At 37.9% G+C, this 20,184-nt stretch overlaps 1 long non-coding RNA gene across 2 annotated transcripts in view; it reads right to left on the bottom strand.

Moving 5' to 3' along the window:
* Positions 1-20,184, bottom strand: part of LOC140700881 (uncharacterized) — a 95,904-nt gene that overhangs the window by 27,087 nt on the left and 48,633 nt on the right. The window contains exon 4 of one of the 2 annotated variants that reach the window (XR_012079616.1): positions 9,605-9,741. The exons of the other annotated variant lie outside the window; for it this stretch is intronic. This is a non-coding gene — a long non-coding RNA (uncharacterized lncRNA). Of the gene's footprint in view, positions 1-9,604; positions 9,742-20,184 lie in introns of those variants that run through there. 2 annotated transcript variants of the gene reach the window in all.

The raw sequence follows: 20,184 nt of genomic DNA, 5'->3' as shown, positions 1-20,184 counted from the left end.
CACTGCCCTTTTCTAGTTCCCACGCAGGCTAGGCCTTTCCTTCCATTGTCATCTTTCTTTAGGAAGATTAAAATAAAATTCATTAGGCCACAGCTCTTTTTCCCTCATAAGCTGTATTCTAATTTCCCCTTCCTGAGATTTCATTCCAATTATTTTGACTAGACCTTGAAATATCCATGTTTATTAAAAGCTCTTTGGATGGTAGACTTCTCCCAATTTTATGTATATTCTTTCCTTGTTTCTCCCGAAGAAGTTACTGGTCAACAAGCTCTGGGGACATTAAATCCATTTAGTAAGCCCTTTCTATGTGGCAGCCACTGAAATAAATACCCTAAAAGGCCAAAAGATGAGCTGCAGTCCTACTGTGGTGGGATGTGGGGACCAGAATCAGAGATTGACCTACCCTGGGCATATGCAGGCTTTTTCCTCATTAAGAATCAAGCTCTTTCTTTCTTTGATGTCTCTTAAGTCTTCGATGGATCAGGGAAGATCCCTGTAGCATCTGAACAGTCCCTGAGCTGAGGTGCAATTAATGATCTTTTATCACATATGTGTTTTTCTCAATTAAAAAAAAAAAGAGGTCTGAGCGTTCTCAATAGGAAAGAAAACTAAGCAACTTCACCAGGTGTGGGCAGAGTCACACTTGCCTAAATATGGCTGTTTTGTTGTTCCTCTCTACTTGGATTGTCAGAGGTGAGACACGACAGTGCCTACGGGGCCTCCATCCCTGTGTGCAGTGTAAATAGAAGACAGTTAAACTCATTCAGGGAAAGTTTCAAAATGCCGCTTACACGTGTGAACCAATGGGCATAACTGAGAAGAGGGTGCTGACTTCCCTCCTCTCTCAGTCTTCTCGGCTACAAAATCGGTACAGCACGACAATGTGCACCAGGCTGGGACTCAGCCCCGGGTTGGAGTCTCAGGCTGGCCACTTGCTAGCTGTGTGACCTTTCATCTCAAATACTGCTGTTTGTTTTCCATCTTTAGAAGTTTTACATGAATCTTTTTCATATTCTTCAGTTCTCACCATGCTTATGCCTTCCTCTGCTTTCTTGAACATATGGCGTGTATTTATAGAAACCATCTAAACATCCTTGTCTATTAATCGTATCATTTGCGGCATTTCTCTATCTGCTTCTATTGACTAATTCCCCCTGCCGCCCCCCTCAAGTTTTAAGTCGTATTTTCCTACTTCTTTGAATACTTATTTGTCTGGTAGGTGGCAGACATTGTGAATTTTATGTGGTTGGGCACAGATTTTTTTTTCTAATCCTTTAAATATTTTTTAGGTCTTGTTTTGGGGGATGCAACTGAGTCACTTGGAAACAAATTAATTCTTTTGACTTGCTTTTAATTTTTTTTTTTAGGCAGGTCCAGAACAGCCTTTAGTGAGCCTGATTTAGCCCCACTGCTAAACTAAGGTGATACCTTTTGAGTAGGTACGTGTCAGGCGATCTTTCTAGTCTGGTTGCAAGAATGCAAAATACTCGCAACCCTGGGTGAGCTCTGGGAGTGCCCCTTTCTGACAGTTCTCTCCTTGCATTGCTAGTTTCTTGCACATGCTGATTAGCTCTCAGCTAAAGATACAAGGGGAACTCTCTGCACTGCACGTCTCTGGAGCTCCCTTCTGTGTGGCTCTCTCCTCTCCAGTACTCTGCCCCAGAAATTTTAGCTGTTTCAGCCTCCCAGACTCCAGACAGTGTGTCCTCAAATGGCTGGGTTCTGTTTGGTTCCTCTTCCCTTTGGTATAACCTGGAAGCTATCTGCAGACAGTGAGGTGGGGCATCCCAGGTAGGGCTCACCACCTTTCTTGTAGGAATCAATGTCTTGCTCTGCCAGTTGCTGAAAGTCTGAAAACTATCTTTTCATAGACTTTGTTCAGCTTCTTAGTTGCTTAAAGTGGGAATGTGAATTTAGTCTCTGTTACTCCATCGTGGCTGGAAGCAGAAGTCCACGTCTCCTGCTTTATGAACCACAGCTCCACTGCTCAGTCCTCAATTCCTTCAGCTATAAAGTGGGAATGGTAGCAGTATCTATTTATAGTGTGGTTGCGAGAATTAAGTAAAATAATCTGTGTGATGTACTAAGCATATTGCTTGGCATGTACCAGCTAGCTATAAAATCCTAGCCATGACGATGAAATTGGTGCTCAGCAGACATCTGCTTATGCTGAACTCAAAACCACGAGTCTCTCTATGCCACAAGTTTTATGTCTACAAAATGACCAAGGTCTATTTTTATTGCTGAGTCTGATCTGGGATTTATGAGGCTCTCCTCTCTGCTCTTTCGAGTAGTCCTCGGTAAACTATGACCCACGGGCCAGATCTGCCCCTCTGCCTGTGTTTTGTGAATAAAGTTTCAATGAGGCACAGTCATGGCAGTTTATGTATTGTCTACTGCTGCTTTTGTGCTACAAGGCCAGCACTGAGTAGTCATGACAGAGATCAGATGGCCTACACAGCCAAAAATATTTACTGTCTGGTCCTTTTCAGGAAAAGCATGTTAACCCCTCTCTGTGGGTTGGGGCAGACAAGTCCAAAAGACATCAGCAAATTCCTGCCTCTTTACATCCTTGTCCCTGGCTCAGGAGAATGGGGTAGGAAAAGGTGCAGCATATATCCAGGATCTACAAGCGACTTCTCTGGAAGAGCCTGGAGTCCATGAGATTCATCCTAGACCAGTTCTTCTGTGGGTCTTAACTTATCTTGATTGACTCTCCCTACTCCATGGAAGACCCCCACTCTTGTTCCTAGTCAGGAATTCCTGGAGTGCGGGGAGTCCTGAAATGTCACAGACTAGTTAAAAGTCACAACAAAATTTAAGAAATGATGTGGGTTTGCTCCTGATGTTTTGGCTTATGAATAATTTTTATTTTATAACAGAAAGGACATAATCCCTAACGATAGTTCCCACACGGGGTAAATTTAGCTTTATTAAAAACTCATGAGAGTATCCTTATTTTTCTCTTTTTACTGCCCATCAATTAGCACTTTGCCCATAGACATATGTTTGGGAGCAAATGCTCCATGTGTTCCTTTTAGTTCCTGACTCACCTCTCCTGGAGTTCCTGACACTTCAGTTCAGGGTCTGGCTCTGTGCCTCCCTGTGCTCCGTAGTTTAAATCCTCCAATCACATTCTCCTGAGGTACTCCACTTTCACACGGGTAATACTTGTTAGACTGGTGACAGTCGCTCAATGTCTGTTTTACTCACTACTTCACAAGGAGTAACCTGATCACTGTCCCATGCAGGGTAGCTTCCAGGTGCCTTAAATATTTATTGAATGGATTTCATTTTAATTTTGGGCTAATTTTCCTTCGGAAACGTTCTCTCATTAAATGTGGCCTTCTCAGCCTCTTACACTCCTTTCTCCTCCGGAACTCAGGGACCAGAAGGCTTCTCAAACAGTTCCCTGAGCCATCCCCATGGTGGAAGACAATGAATGAGGACTCCAGGGGAACCTAGGAGTGTAGGTCTAAGCTGCCCACCACATATGGGAAATTTCTTTGAAGTTTCATGTTTTAGCTTGAAAATTTGTATGAATGTTATATTCTGCCCCATAATATATTCATTTGTTTAGTAGAAAAGATTCTTTTTTTCTTCAGTTACTTAACAACATGAAAAGATGATCAGCATCACTAATCATTAGGGAAATGCAAATCAGCACACTAGGTAAATGCAACAACCACAATGAGAAACTACTTTACATCCATTAGGATGGATTTTATATATATATAAAAAAAACTGGAATGTAAAATGGTGCAGCTGCTATAGGAAACATCATGGCAGTTGCCCCCCCACCAATAAATGTAGAATATAGTATAACCCAGCAATTCCACTCTGCGTATATACCCAAAAGAATTGAAAACAGGGACTCAAACAGATATTTGTACATTAATGTTCACATTATTCATTATAGCCAAAAAAGGGAACCAATCCAAATATTCATTGATGGATAAATGAATAAAAATTGATATATATATATGTATGTACACACACACTGGAATATTTCTCAGTCTTAAAAAGTAAGGAAATTCTGATTTATGCTACAACATGGATGAACATTGACGACATTATGCTGAGGGAATAAGAAATAAGCCAGATCCCAAAAGACAAATATTGTACGATTCCACTTATATGAGGTGTCTAGAATAGTCAAATTCATAAAGAGAGAAAGTAGAATTGTGGTTACTAGGGCAGGGGGAGGGAGGAATGGGGGTTATGATTTAATGGGCACAGAGTTTCAGTTTGGGATGATACGAGGGGTCTGGAGATGGATGGCAGTGGGTGGCTGCTCAACATTGTGAATGTACACGATCCCACAGAACTATACACCTAAAAGGTCAAAATGGTCTCTTTTATGTTATGTATATTTTACAATAAAAAAAATAACAGCGATAAAGGTTTATTTCAGAAAATTTAGAAACTACAGAGGGGTATAAAAGAAGAAAATATTAATCACTTGAATTTTCATCACTGGAGATAAATTCTAAGAGTTTGATACATATTGATCTTGTCCTTTTCATGCACATGTACAAATTTTTAATGACTGTCGAGTCATGCTGTTTTGTATTTTTATAATCAGGGATGGGAATTCACGTTATTGAGTAACTCTGTGTGCCACTTTCACTTACTTTATTTATCAAAAATTCATTATGAAATAAATAGGTTTTATATCTCCATTTTGTAGATGAGGAAACTTAAACAAGTTTCTCATGTTCATTTAAATGGAGAGAAGAGAGTTTAAAGCAAGTCTGTGTAACCACAAACCCATATTCCTTCCAGGATTCTACTCTACATATGGCACTGGGAGGCAGAAAAAGGGGTTCAGAGACCTGCATTACACTCATTTTACAACAAAGGAAACTGAGGATTGAAGAAATTAAAGTGAGTTGCTCATACGTTTAGACATTACAAGTCTAAATCCCAAACTTTCACAAGTATTTCATGAAGCATGAGATGTGGTTTCCTCTTTACAGGGGCATCTCCATGCTGGAGAGATGTCAGTTGTCCTTGGAATCCTAGTCTCTCTCCCAGGCGCAAGGTAAATCAACGTGTCTCCTTTGCACAAGAGTGGTAGAGATTTTTGCTTTCCCTTCTCCTTTTGCAGCTCGATAAGACTCGACTCTGAAGTCTTGGCTGCTGCTAGGCAGGAACGTTCTGTTTGCTTTGGTCCAGAGTTCCTAATACAAGTCCTTCCTGGAGGTGGAGGTGGAGGTGGAGATTGGGAGTGGCCAAGTAACCATGTGGCAATCCTGCCAGCTAGTGGCCACCCAGAGTATGGGTCTAAACCCAGGACACTGCCACCTAGGGACTACCTACCTGTGTTGACTCAGTCAGAGGGCATAGGCTTCCCCACTCGGCTTTATGAATGATAGGAGGGAAGGAGGCTCAGAGTGATGAAGTGATATGTCCAAGGTGTTGATAGAGTTGGGATTGGAATTCGAACTCTCTTGAATCCCAACTCATGTAAGACATTTATTAAGCATGTTCAGCAACAATGAGAATGGGCTACCATGTGCAAGATTATTCCTATTTTTCACAGCGATTCTCCAATGAAGATATGTTTTTATGCCTATTTTATTGATGATAGACTTAGGCTGGAGATATTATTTGTCCAAGCCTACACAGCTATTTGGTAACAAGATTAAGATCCAATAATGAGTTGGATTTCCCGAGGCCAAAGCATCAAGCCCTCACAATATATTAGTAGATACAAGTTTAGTCTCTGTCACAGTTTCTTCCAAATACTAGATAGATCATAAATGGTTTTTGATGATACATACAGAAAAAAAAACTATTGTTTTGACCATAACTAAAACCAGCATAAACTGAAAAAAATAAAAGCCATCATGGAAGAACTAGTGTTGGAAATGAGGCCTGAAGGACTGATAGGATTTCAGAAGGAGAGTGATCTGATAATAAAAAGCACCCAGGAAGAGTGAACTGCATGAGAAAAAGTACAGGAATAGTTTGGGAAACAATAAATAATCCATTTTGGCCAGAATCAGAAGATAGGCTGTAATTTGGAGAGCTAGGAGATATGAGCTAGTTTGGGCACCTATTGCAAAGGACTTGGAAGAGGAACTTGTTTGTTTTTCTTGAGCAATTGGAAGTGATAGAAAGTTCTGGTGAACAAGAGCATGGCATGTTTGAAGCTATACCTTAGGAAGTTTTTTTTTTGATAGCTGAAAATGGGTTGGATTATAAAGTGGCAATCCAAAAAGAGAGGAAGGGATGGGTGATATGTCATATGAGGAGGGGTGCTGAAATATATGCATGTCTAGGAAGGGAGAGGGCCAGGACATGTGATATCCTGTTTGTTAAGAGTAATAAAAATAGCAGAGTTTAAAAAAAGCCTTTATTCACTGTATCTATAAAATCAACAAAAATATCATTTGCCCGCACAGAATCATTATTTTAAAAAATAGGTGTGATGCGTGTGGTGATGGAGATTACAGAGGAAATTAAGGGCCCCCACCCCAAGGTACCCTTTGACACTGCCACTGACTACACTTGACCCCCTATAACTGAGGTGAGTCTTTTAACCTCTTGAAATCTCCTCCCCTCTCCAGAACTGTGATCCACTACAGTTTCCTGGGATTTGAGTAATTCTGGTCTTTGAGGGTGTAAATCAAAAAGGGGAGAGAAAAGATTCCATTTTTTTAATTGAAGTATAGTTGATTTACAATGTGTTGTGTAAGTTTCTGGTGTATAGCACAGTAATTCAGTTACATATATATATACATATATATAAATATTCTTTTTCACATTCATTCTCATTGTAGGTTATTACAAGACAATGAATGTAATTCTCTGTGCTATACAGTAGGACCTTGTTTATTTATTTTATATATAATGGTTTGTATCTGCTAATCCCAAACTCCTAATTTATCCCTATCCCCCTTTCCGCTTTGGTAACCATAAGTTTGTTTTCTATGTCCATGAGTCTCTTTTTGTTTTGTAAATAAGTTCATTTGTATCATTATTATTTCATTCTTTTTTATGGTTGAGTAGTATTTTATTGTATATATGTGTGTATATACATATATATACCACATCGTCTTTAACCAGTCATCTGTTGATGGACATTTAGGTTGCTACCATGTCTTAGTTATTGTAAATAATGCTGCTGTGAATACTGAGGTTCATGTATCTTTTAAAATTAGAGTTTTCTCTGGGTATATGCCCAGGAGTGGGATTGCTGGATCATATGGCAACTCTATTTTTAGCTTTTTAAGGAATCGCTATACTGTTTTCCATAGTGGCTGCACCAAAATACATTCCCACCAGCAGTGTAGGAGGGTTTCTTTTTCTCTATACCCTCTCCAGAATTTATCATTTATAGACTTTTTAATGATGGCCATTCTGACTGGTGTGAGGTGACACCTCATTGTAGTTATGATTTGTATTTCTCTGGTAATTAGCAATATTGAGAAGAAAAGATTTCATTTTTGATGGTTCCGACTGAGTAGTTCTGGACTGTGGCTTAGGCATCTATATTTAAAAAAAAAATACTCTCACCCCTGGCATAGACAAAAGACAAAAAAGAATTAATAATTTAGGAAATACCCCAAATTTGGAATGAGATAAATAAATCACTCCAGCAAAAGACAGAAAGAAGATCAAGTCAGCAAGGTAGAAAGAGAGCCAGGAGTGTGCATTGTTACCAAATTCAAGCAAGCAGAATTTTAAAACCAAAGATTTAGTTAACAATATGTAATACTGGGAATAAGACAAAGAGAATAAGACCTGAAGAAAGTCCACTGCATCTAGTAATAAGGAATCACTCGTAGTCTTAGATGAGTGAAATGAATGATGAGTGAAGAAATGTTCCAAGGAGAACTTACTCCGTGTGATGTTAACAAGTGTTCTGCAGAAAAATGGTTCTATGGTCAAATGTGCTTGGAAAATATTTGATGAAATTAATAGTGTCCATTATTTGGCTATTCAGAACTTTTAGTTTGCAGATATGCATTGCCCTGTGGAAATAATTCTGAATAGCTATCAACTTTTTAAGAAACTGATGTATTTTATACAACAGAATTTTGGGAATGCCATACTAAAGATTTTGACTTTGCTTGGGTTTTATATTTTCATGATGGAGATCTGAATGTACTTGCAGGAAGAAAAGGATTTTTTAAGAAGACTGTGAAGATGCAGAGAAAAGTAATTTTTTATAAGGATTTAAGATAAAATGGGAAGAAAACACTCTTTGTTAAAAGTAGAACAAGATAGAATTTCTCTTTAAGTAATGGGCTGTTTTTTAAAATATATGGGAATATGCTTAACAGGAATTTTTCAAAACCTGTGTGATGAGAGAGAGAAAATACTATTCAAAGACACATAAGTAGATTCAAATTAATGTCTTAGTATGCTAGGGCTGCCCTAGAAAAATAACACAGATTAGGTGGCTTAAATGACAGAAATCTATTTTCTCATAGTTTGGGAGCCTGAAAGTTCAAGATCAAGGTGTTTGTAGAGCTAGATTCCTCTGAGACTCTCTCCTTATTTTGCGGATGGCCACGTTCTCATCGTTTCCTCACCTGGCCTTTCTTTGTGTTCACATACCCATGCTGTCCCTACCTCTTCTTATAAGGACACCATTTCTGTTGGATTAGGGTTCCACTCTTTTGATCTCATTCAACTGCAGTTACTTCCTTAAAGGTACTATCTCCAAATACAGTTGTGGGTGGGGTGGGGTGGGTAGTCAGGGCTTAGAAGTGTGTGTTGTGGGGGGACACAACTCAGTCCATGACAAATGGAAAGATGTTTTTTGTTCTTGTTAGGGATGCTTCAATCTTATTGATGTGATCCCAATAAAAATCCCAATGAGCTTGTTATGGGATTGGACAAGTGGGTCCTAAAGTCAATATGGAAAAATAAACAGAGTAGCTAGGAAAAGAGTGAAAAAGGAAACTTCTGAGTAGAGCCTAGCCTTATCAGATATTAAAAATACAACAAAGCCTCTATAATTAAAACAATATAGAACAGGCATATGTATAGACAGATAATGGAAAAGAATAGAGAGTCCAGACATAGGTCCAACTATTCAGAAATAGCTAATGTATAATATGATAAAGGCAGTATCTCAAAATACTGGGGCAAAGATAGTCTTTTAAATAAAGAGACATAATTGGGACAATTAGATCGCTCTGGAAGAAAGTTAAAATTAGAACTATTTCTCACAGCGTACACAAGAATAAATTCCAAATCAATCAGAGCTTTAAACATGAAACCAAAAACAAAATATATGATAACAAATAAATGTAGATGAACTTTACTATCACCTGAGTGTAAAGTTTTCTAACTATGACTAAAACTCCAGCGTAGTAAAAGAAAACATTGATTATCTTAATTTAAAAAGTAATAAAAAGAAAGAAAAATTTTGCTTGACAAAAAATGTATGATAAGCAAAATTAGAAGAAAAATGATAAACTGAAATAAGGCATTTTTAAACATATCACAGATAAAGGGCTAATATCTCTATTTACAAAGAACATTTTAAAATTAAGGGGGAAAAAACCCCAAAAATCCTATAGAAAAAAAGGGCAAAATACATGCAAACATAATTCACACAAAAAAGATAAAAATTGTGCTCAACTTCAGTCATAACAAGAGAGATATGTATTAAAATTGCACTGAGATGCTGTTTCTCACCCATTGTATTGGCCAAAATTCCAAAGCTTTGAAGTTCACCCTGTCGACAAGGCTATGGGAAACAGGCACTCTCATATATTGCTGTGGGAATGAAAAATTGTACAAGTCATAAGGGGAAGAATCTGGCCACATTTCACAAAACTGCATATTCATTAACCTTTGACTCAGCAATCCTACTTCTAGAAATTATCCCCAAACACGCACGAGGTTATTCACTGCAGCACTATTTGTGGTTGCAAAATATTGGAAACTACCTACATGTCCAAGTTTTGGAGTTAGTTGGATAGACTATTGCACATACAGGCAATGGAGAACTGTGCAGCTATAACAAAGAATGAGCATGGCATCTCAGAACGGATGTGGAGTGACTTCCAGAAGACATTAAACAAAGACAGCATTTAGAGTGTGCCACTCTTCAGGTAAGACAGAAGGGAAAACATACACACATCTGCTTATTATTATTAGAAAAATTAGAAGGAATGAATTCGAAAACAACTGGTTGGTTACCTATATAGGGTTGTCGGGGATAGGGACCGATGGGAGTGACCCTTCTCTGAGTATCTTTTTGTATCGTTGACTTTTGAAAGCATTTTAATACTCTATAAATTTGAAAAACAAAAATAATTATCAAGAAGGGGGAGGGCTAAACCTGAAAGCAATTGAAAACAAATAAATCTAATTTTATGTTAAGTGACTATAATCTTGCAGAAGGGAGATAAGACAGGGAAAGGAGAGGAAAGGGAAAGGCAAAAGAGAGGGAGGAGAAAGAAGGAATTCAAGTTAATTAATGAATACAGTATTTGACTACGTACCCTTAGTCATGGCCAAGGTAGGGTGTGTATGGTTGTGTGTGTTGGGACAGTGGAGTAGGGGAGGTGAGGACTGGAAATAAATCCTTAACTCTTTTTTGTAGTTTTGTTTATTGTAGTAGTACTGGGGAAATTCTGAAACTACCTTAGATGTATCACAGAACTGAGCAAATGAATACACAGTATGTTTGAGGAATCAGGAATCTCTGTGGAGAAGTGTCATACAGATATGGATTACAAAAGAAAAGAAAAAACTCCATAGGCATGAATTGGAATTGGAAGCATCAGTGCAGACACTTGATTTCTTTAAAATCTGTGTGTGTGCATCTTTATATGCCTATGTATTTTTATTTTTGTATATATTTTTATGCATATATGCACACTTGTATGCACATGTACGCATAGATCTCCTATCTCTGGCTGAAAGAACCAAGAAGCAAAGGTCGCCCTCCCCCACAGTAGGAGTGAGCATCCTGATCTCTAACACCACTCCCCACTAAAAGGAAGTAGGACTCTTCAGAAAAAATGACTGATTCCCAGAATTGGACCTGGAATATCTTGTTACACCAGATAGTAAGAAATGTTGGGAAAAAAATTTCACAAGGATATGGGAGCTAGCTTTGAAGGGCTCTCACCGGTCAAATCTAAGTAGCAAAATAATTAAGTACAATAATTAAATCTAAACCACTGAAAAGCACAGTAATTCATGAGTCCATACTGATAATAGATAAATGGGAGGGAAGAAAGGACTCTTGCTTACAGCAGAATGCCAAGGATTGATTATCCTGGAGTGGAAAAAATCATAAGTTTTGCAACCATCATAGTGAAGACTGGATTAGACGAGCATCATCAAAACATGATAAACCTAGAGGGAAATTTTGCTTTGGAGCAGGATATTTGTATGGACTTTTAGTATATTCTCACAGATTGCTTATTAGTTCCATGGAGGAATAAAAAAAAAACAATAAATAGTTAGTGGGGAAGTCAGACAACACCTTGACCAGGTGATCAAAATTAGCAGGACAGACAGAAGTCATGGGCTCCAAATGTGGTACTCGAGAAGGACGTAACATCGCCTATGCATCTGTTGGCTGAGAAAGAATTTAATCACGTGGAAACATCAGACAATCATAAAATGATAAATTTTATGTTTTTAAAAAAGGGAGGTGGGACTGTATTCTTCAAAAATGTGAATGTCTTAAAAAACAGACTGTGGAAGTATTCTGGACAAAAGGAGTCTGAAGAGATTTGACAGCTAAAAACATTTCCAATCCTTGACTGGATCCTGTATTGGAGGGCAAAAATGCTGTAAAGGATATTAGTAGATTGGCTGATAATAGTGGAATACGGAAAATAGATTACATAACTGATTATCTGAGAGACTATCCTTACTTTTGGGAATAAACATTGAAGTATTTAATGGTAAAGGGCCATGATAGCCAGCCATACAAATAGAGTAAAATGTCAGAAAGTGGATAGATCTGGATAAAGGGTATATTTGTACTATTCTTATTTTTTCAACTTTTTGTAGATTTAAAATTATTTCCAAATAAAAGTCAATGTAAAAAATGGCATATTTTATAAGAACGTTAAGAATAACAGATGATGCTCTAAAATACTATTTAGCAGGTGGGACAAATGGATGCAAATTATTATGGCAATTAGACAAAGCCCTCTAGAAAATATTTGCTTGATTTGCTAAGTAGACAAAGAGAAAATTAGCTTGTAGTATTGTACAATAGTTGTTTAAAGTCTGCCTAAATGTCTTCTCTTCCTAGTCCATCTGTTTCAGATGCCACAGGAAAAGTTATAAATATTTCAAAACAAATCAACTTGAAAAACAATTAAAAACTTTTCATTCTTAAACACAAATAGCACTGCTTATTCAATCAGTTATAATGTAGCATTCATTTGGCAGAGGAAAACAAGATTAATTCAAAGATAAACAACAAAGCTAATTTCTTAGATGACTAGCAAGTCTAATGGAAATTATTTTCAACTGGGAAATCCCTAAGAAACCCACAACTAGTTGTCTTCTTAAATGGGAAGTGATAATTAATGTTTAGTGTCATAGGACAAACATTCTCCAGCTGCTGTTTGCATGGCATTATATCTTTGGCAAGGTATTTTTTCCCCTTTCACTTGTGCATTGTTTATTTTGAGCAATTGTTCATGAAATCAGACATGTTTTGTGTACTTCTTACCTGTCTCTGAGGTCTTTAGCCACTCATTCCAGCCCCAGGTATTGAGCAACCAGCTGTGCATGAACTGGGACCAATTCCTCAGAACAACCTGGTATCACTTTGCCTTCTGCCTTCTCTTCATATCCCTCATCTCTGCCCTGTAGATACTGGCATGAGATCTCGAAGACATGCTCAGTGTCCACATACGTGCAACTCACATGTAAGGAGGGAATTAATACCCCACTGGATAAAACTCAGACAATGGAAGATTGAGCCAGTCTGGCTGGACTGTTCTATGAAGCAACTTTTTATATGGCCTCTTGGAGGAAGGTACTATAGGATCTAGAATTCAGTTTTGTTTAACAGCAAGAGGTTGACCTACTCAGTAATACACTTCTTGGATAGACTCTCACTCTTTTCCTGCCTGCTTTCCCTTTTCCCTCACTCTTGCTCCCTGGGATTGCATTCTATAATAAAGTATCAGCATGTAAGCTTTGCCTCAAGCTCTGCTTTTTGAGAAGTCCAGGTTAATACAGTTATTAGTTGCTCAATGAATATTGGGAAGTATGGGAAAATCAAAAGTATTTAGTTTGTATTTTTATTCTGAGGCTTAGCACCCTCTAGTGGAAACTATTTTTCAAGTTCAACCTTGCCAAGACAGCCCCTAAAAGGTTTTTGTGTGTGTGTGGTTTAGCATTCCCAGGCAGAACTACGTCTGGCTAATACAACAGGAATTAAAGAGAGTTGTACTCTGGGTTTTGTCCATTTCTGCTGATACCTGGAGAAATACTTATCTAATGGAAAAAGTTAAGACTGACTGAACCCACATCATACAATGTGCATTAAACAAAAAGAGAAAAAAAAATCAATTCTGATTATTTTACAGCCAGACATCTGATGGACTTTTCAGAGAATCTTCACCAAAAATAGATTTTTTTGGATGTACCTTAGGTTGCTTTTGCCCGTGTGATCTGTGTCCTTCTACTGAGCCAGTTGTTAACTGAAAGCCCATAGTCTTGACCTCTGCCTATGCTCAGAGCTGATTTTAAGTACCCCTTCTTTATCAGTGAAGCTTTAATTTTTCTCAAATGCCCACCACACCCTGCCTGTTGTTGATCTCAGAAATCTTGTTCACCTGTAAGAGATAGTTATCTTTTGTTCTCACTACCCCATGTCCTCATGTGCTTTTTGTGGCAATGGTACCTGATTTTGTTTTGGGATATGTAACCCTCTTCCATTTTCTTGCTGAAGATGACTTAAGTCTCAGGCTACAGGATTGAATTAGAATATTTAATCACCCTAAGCAATAGTAATTGGTTCAAGGCTGGGCATATGCCCAAATCCAGACCACAGAGGATAAAGAGATTTGATTTTGAGTTTTTGTTCAACTTTTTGGGAAGAGAATTTCCTCTTACACGGCACTGGTCTTGCGATGGTGTCAGCCTTAAGTTGTCTAGGAGCCTCTGTGCAAAGTCTGAGAATGTAGCCAGTCAGGAGGAAGTGGAATTGAGGGATGAATCCTGGTGATACCATCTGATTCCTAAATGAGGCCACTGGTGAAGCTAGATTCTCTAACAGATTTTACAATCAGGTGAGCCAATACCTTTTCTTCTTTGTTTAAGCTAGATTGAATTGGGCATTGTAATTACTTGTGACTAAAAGATTCCTAATTGGTAAACTGTTTAACACTGAACTTGCAGCCTTGTCCTTCAACCTGATTCTCTTTTGGTATTCATTATTTTAGTGAATGCCATTATCATTCATCCAGTGCTAGCTAGAAACCTAGGCGTCATCCTGACACCTTTCTCCTTCTCAAGCCACATGTCTGTTCTACCAGTGAGAGTTGGATATTTTTCCATTTAAATATTTTTTTGAATCTATTTCTCTTTGCCTAAGATAATCTCATCTTTCACCTGGGCTATTAAAACAAAACAAAGCAAAACAAAACCCCTAAATGTCCTTTAATGTCTCCTCATGCATCCCTCAATCTGGTCTCCACTCTTCATCCAGAGGGATTTTTTTTTTTTAAGCACAAATCTGAGCATATCATCCTCCTCCCATCCCAATCCTCTGATTAAAACTCTACTGTTACTCTTAGGATAATGAGAACTCACGTGAGAACATCTGACTCTCACCCACCTGGTCTAGTCTCATCTTAAACCCCTACCCCAGTCACTCAGGGCCATTGTACATGTTGATTCTTCTGCCTGGAATGTTCCCTACCCTTTCCAATTTTTAACTATGAGTCATTTCCTCAAGTAAACCTCTCCTGATCTCTTTGATTAAGTTCAATAATACTATTAAGTCTCTCATACCACTGTGTGCTTGATTTGAGATCTGTTCCAAAAATAGGGGTGCTTGTTCTTTCTTGACCACATTTTTTTTCTTTTAACAAGAATGAGATGCTAAGACAGATATCAGTCAAAAATTCACACATCCTTTTGTCAACTATTAAAAGCAGTGACTAAAATATACTTAGCTATTACCTGTGCTACCACTTGTCTGAAGGTGGTCCTGATCCCTGAGTGGGTGTATAGAGGACAGACATATAATTGAATGGTGAAAGGAGGCAGTGAGGTAGGAGGAGGTGAATGTGAAAAAGGTTTGCTCTAGAGCAGATGGACCAGGTGTCCTAGTTCTTTTTTATAACCTGCTGAATGGGAAGAGGTTGTGACTGATCTTATTCACTTTGGCTTGGAGCAAAATCTTTGTAATTCCACTTTAATGTCCAAGTGTGACGCCCACATCATCATCCCAGAATAGACTTCATGGATCTTACGGCGGCTAATGGAATGTGATGACCACATCTCGCTTGAAGTGAGAACAAGCTACAAACAGAATAGTTAGCTGACAGCCTCTGGATGCTGTAACTCTGGGATCCTCTGAAGTGTCCATGACAAGTAAGTTACATTCTCCCTGGCTGCTCTAATCCAATAACCAAGCATGCAGGTCTACTAGAGCTGGACCATGCCTGCTTAACACGGGGCTCCTCTAAGGATCTGAAATATTGCACACATTTGGTTAGGAGACTTCTTATGGAAGAAATGGATATGGAGTGTTTTTCTCTTTCATTTTGCCATATAGAAAAAGTGCTGGGGAAGCAGATCCTTTCTTGTCCATTAGGATTTGGTGATGGCTAATTGGCTGCACATTCCTGAGTCAATCACCACCTTCAATCAAGTTCATTCCAAATTTCCTGATGAGGAAGACCCACAGATCTGGACGGTGATGGACTGGTCTCTGAGCAGCTGTGTAGGCACCTGTGGTTTCCGTGAAGTATTTGGTGCATCACCCATCTGACATCCATCTTACCTACAACTGTGACGAATGTGATTCATTTGGCAAATGCCTTCCTTCCCTTCCTATCCATCTTTTGATGTCCCTGTCTTCCTAGTCTTGAGATCTGTGGGTGGGGTTGTGATCCAGTTGCTCTCTTCTGCCTTGCTTTGCCAATACTCAATACTTCTTCCCAAAACTCCTTTCCTCAAGTTCTGATAGCAAGCGCTGGGGCTCAGCAGATGAGTAATTGGCAAGCAAGGTGCCAGTCTCCTCTTACTGTAGTCTCACTATAACACAGCTGTCTGTCTCATGGAGTCCCTCAAACCAGGAGTGAGGGAGTGAGGCCCCAGGAGTTTGAATCTGACCCCACCCCTCAAAAAAAGAACTTTGCCTATTCTTCAACTAATTTTTTTTTTTATCTTTCTTCCCTAGCAAGGGGACAAGGTCTGGGAAGATGAATCATTTTAGTGTGCCCAGATTTTTTTTTTTTTTTGGTCCCACATGGTAAGGTCTTCATTGAGCTTATTAATATAAAACATTTTGAAGTGGATATAGGGAGAGCAGGAAAGTAAAATGGATATCTTAAGTGGCTATCGTAGGTTAAACAGGTATCTTGCAAATCAGTTTTAGTGCCAACTTTATTGAATTACAAGGATTAAATAAGACAATACACGTAGCATATTTAGAATGGTGCCTGGATATATTAAGTAATCAGTAACTTTAGCTATTATTTTTGCATTGATTAAAAATTTAGGTGAAAATTGAAAATAATTTTATTATGTAAAAATTTTATAATGCACATTTTTCATTTTTTCTGACAAAAACATGAGAATTTGCAAGGCATAGTCTTTTTGTTCAAAATGGCAAAAGAAAGCATTATATTGTCTTTATAATTTAAAAAAAATATAAAATTCTGACTTACTTGGAAATCCTTGTTTATTTGTAGCTAGAGATGTGATAAAATGATGTGTATGACCTTTTTAATAGCAGGGGCAGAATCCAAAGGAGAGGGCACTTTGGTAAACGTCCTTCAATGTCATCTGCTTTTTAATGCTGTAGTTTAATGCTCAATTTTTCTTCAGCCTGTACATTGGAATGTCTCTCCCTCAGAAGTAAATGACTTTCACTGCATCAAAATAACAAAGTTTTTGCCACATGTGGTGCCCTCTGAAGGAGTCATTTTCATTCTGTCTGTTATGACCTGTATCACCATGTGTACATTATCTAGCAGGTCTGTGGTTGACTGAACTACTATTCTGCTACCTCATCTCACCACAGGTATATTTTTGCATTGGGCCACTGAGACTCACTGTGTTATACTTCCCAGTCCTTTAAACTATCACTATGCCCAAATGCTACATACAGCACATTGTCCCTCAATTATCATAACAGTGTGAGTTTAAAAATGAGTGATCATTAAAATATTATTTTAGAACTGTTCCATTTATTGAATGCTGCCAGTATTTGTATTTCTTGATAAGTAATCTTTTACATCAGGGGTTAACAAACTAGAGCTGGCCACCTGCTTTTGTAAGGAAAGTTTTATTGGTACACAGCCATGCTTGTTTGTTTATGCAGTGTCTGTGGCTGCTTTTGTACTATAGTGGCAGAGTTTAGTAGTCATGATGCCACCAAAATGGCCCTCAAGTCTCAAATATTTCCTTTCCGGTTCTTTACAGAAAAAGCTTGTCCACTTCTGTTCTTCAGTGTGATTACTTCTGTCGAAGAATATCCAGGCTGAGGGTACACCAGGTGGCTTCTCAGACCTTCTCTTAGGGACAGATCTTTGACTAATTTTGAAGAGGAGGGAGGGGAGATTAATTATTTTCCAGATTACTCTCATTGTGTTATACAAGCAGAGAGAACGACTGACAATCAATGGATAATCTACTATGCCCTGTCCCATGGTCCCATTACAAGTTCATTCTTAGGCATGTGGCCCTTAAGACCCAGCTCCTTCCTGCTTCTGGGATTATATTAATGTGTCACTATCAATTTGAATGGGAAGGGAGAGAGGGTGGTCAGATTTTCCCTTTCATCTATCTATATTTTGCCCCAAGTTTGCAGTCTTTCCTCTTAGCTTTGGGACTCAGAAATTATCCATGCTCTTTTAATATTAATGACACACATAGCAGGGGCAACTTTTGACGTCTACCAGAATTTTGCAGTTGCTGCTGCTCATATCCCCTTCAGAGTTTTGTTACCAGTTGACTGAGTAGGGCAGACTTTCTCACCATCTCCTTCATGTGTTTTATTCCCTACTTCATATTTTCCTTTTGTCTCTCTTGGGTGATCTTTTGTAAAAAAAATTTTTTAATCTTTATTTTCCAGTTTATTAAATCTCTCCACTGCTGAGTCTAATCTGTGGCTTTTTACTCTTAATTTTTTTCCATTTCTAGAATTTTTATATGGCCCTGTTTTATATCTGGTTGGCCAATTCTAGTAGTCTCTTGTGCCTTTTTGATACTTGCAATACTTAAAAAAATTATGACAGACAAAACATACTTATTTAATATTTGGGGTCTGATTATTTCAGTATTTGTTATTTATTGTCTTAATCTGCTGTTTGTTTTGTCTGCTGGCTTTCACTCATCATGGTTTGCTTCCTTCTCAGTTTGGTAAGTTTTGATGGTGAACTTGCACATCTTAGAACATCTCTGAGAATTTTCTGAGTCTGTGCCCAAAATTAATTTCTCTAGAGCAGAGTTGATTTTTCTGCTGGGTTTCTGGGAACACTGTCAGCTAAGGTTCACTCAAATATATCTTTGCTGAAGGTTTTAAATACATGGGCAGTGTGGCTTTTGGCCCTCAAACCATGAGAATGCAGATTTGTGTGAGGAATTTCATTGGAAACATTTATTTTCTGTTTTTTTCCTTTATATTTTTTCTTTTCACACAAAGTTAAGGATGAGAAAGGTGGTGTCTCCCTTAAGGAAGAGGCTGTTCCTAGTTCATTCATTGACAGTAGTGCCCTTGGTGGTCTTGACTTAATGAAAGAGCTCTTGATTCAGCCTCCACTTTGCTTAGGCTTCTTGCTGTGTCTCCTGTTCACTGCCAGGGGTCCATTAAAATTCAGATTTTAGGCTATCAGAAATCAGTGTGTGCCTCCAAGGAAAAGTTTGGCTGTGGCATTAACTTAATTTTTTGCGCATCGTTCGACTCTAAATAATTCTATTCCTTCCCACCAGCTCAGTTATACATTCAAAATTTTATTTCATGAAGAAAAATCTTTCCTAGCATTTTCTGGTGTGCTATATTCTAGAAGGACTTTCACTTAATGTTTAGATGGCCATATTTTCAGAAATGTCCATTCACTTAAAAAGATTTTTGGATAAAGAAGATATTTTATATATATATATATATATATGATAAAGAAGATATGGTATATATATGTATATATATAATGGAATATTACTCAGCCATAAAAAGAATGAAATAATGCCATTTGTAGCAACATAGATGGACTTAGAGATTATGATACTAAGTGAAGTAAGTCAAACTGAGAAAGACAAATATATGATATGTTATATGTGGAATCTAAAAAATGATATAAATGAACTTATTTACAAAACAGAAACAGACTCACAAACATAGAAAACAAGCCTATGTTTACCAAAGGGGAAAGGAGCAGGGGAAGGGTAAGTTAGGAGTTTGAGATTAGCAGATACAAACTACCATATATAATATATAAAACAGACCACAAGATCCTACTGTATCAAACAGGGAACTATATTCAATCTCATAATAAACTATAATGAAAACGAATCTGAAAAAGAATATATATATAAAACTTAATCACTTTGTTGTACACCAGAAACTAATGCAACATTGTAAGTCAACTATACTTCAACAAAAAACAGACTTTTTTTAATCTACTGTCATATGTTTACATCTCTCACCCTTCTTTCTTCACAACATCTCTTGCATTTTACCTTTAATCTTCATATTGTCCATTCTCAACCTCTACACCTTACACTTGGACTACTGCAGGGATGTCCAATATGGACCTCGCCTGCCCCACTCCCCATCTCACTTTACAGTTTATCCAGCATGTGCTAGCCAGAAATCTACTTAGACAAATGAAATACAAAATGGTCAGTGACAGCATTTTGTATCAGCATCTTGGAGAGAGCTCAGAAAAAAATATGAGCAATCCAAAGACAGAAGGTTATATTGTTGGAAACCCGTAAGTAAATAAATATATATATGGCACTCAGATAAGCACTGTTACAAAGCAGGTCCAAGAGGCTGTC

Source organism: Vicugna pacos, chromosome 13 (assembly GCF_048564905.1).
Source record: "Vicugna pacos chromosome 13, VicPac4, whole genome shotgun sequence".
NCBI classification, from domain to species: domain Eukaryota; kingdom Metazoa; phylum Chordata; class Mammalia; order Artiodactyla; family Camelidae; genus Vicugna; species Vicugna pacos.
The sequence above is the reverse complement of the archived record's forward strand: the minus strand, read 5'-3'. Positions and strand labels throughout refer to the sequence as shown.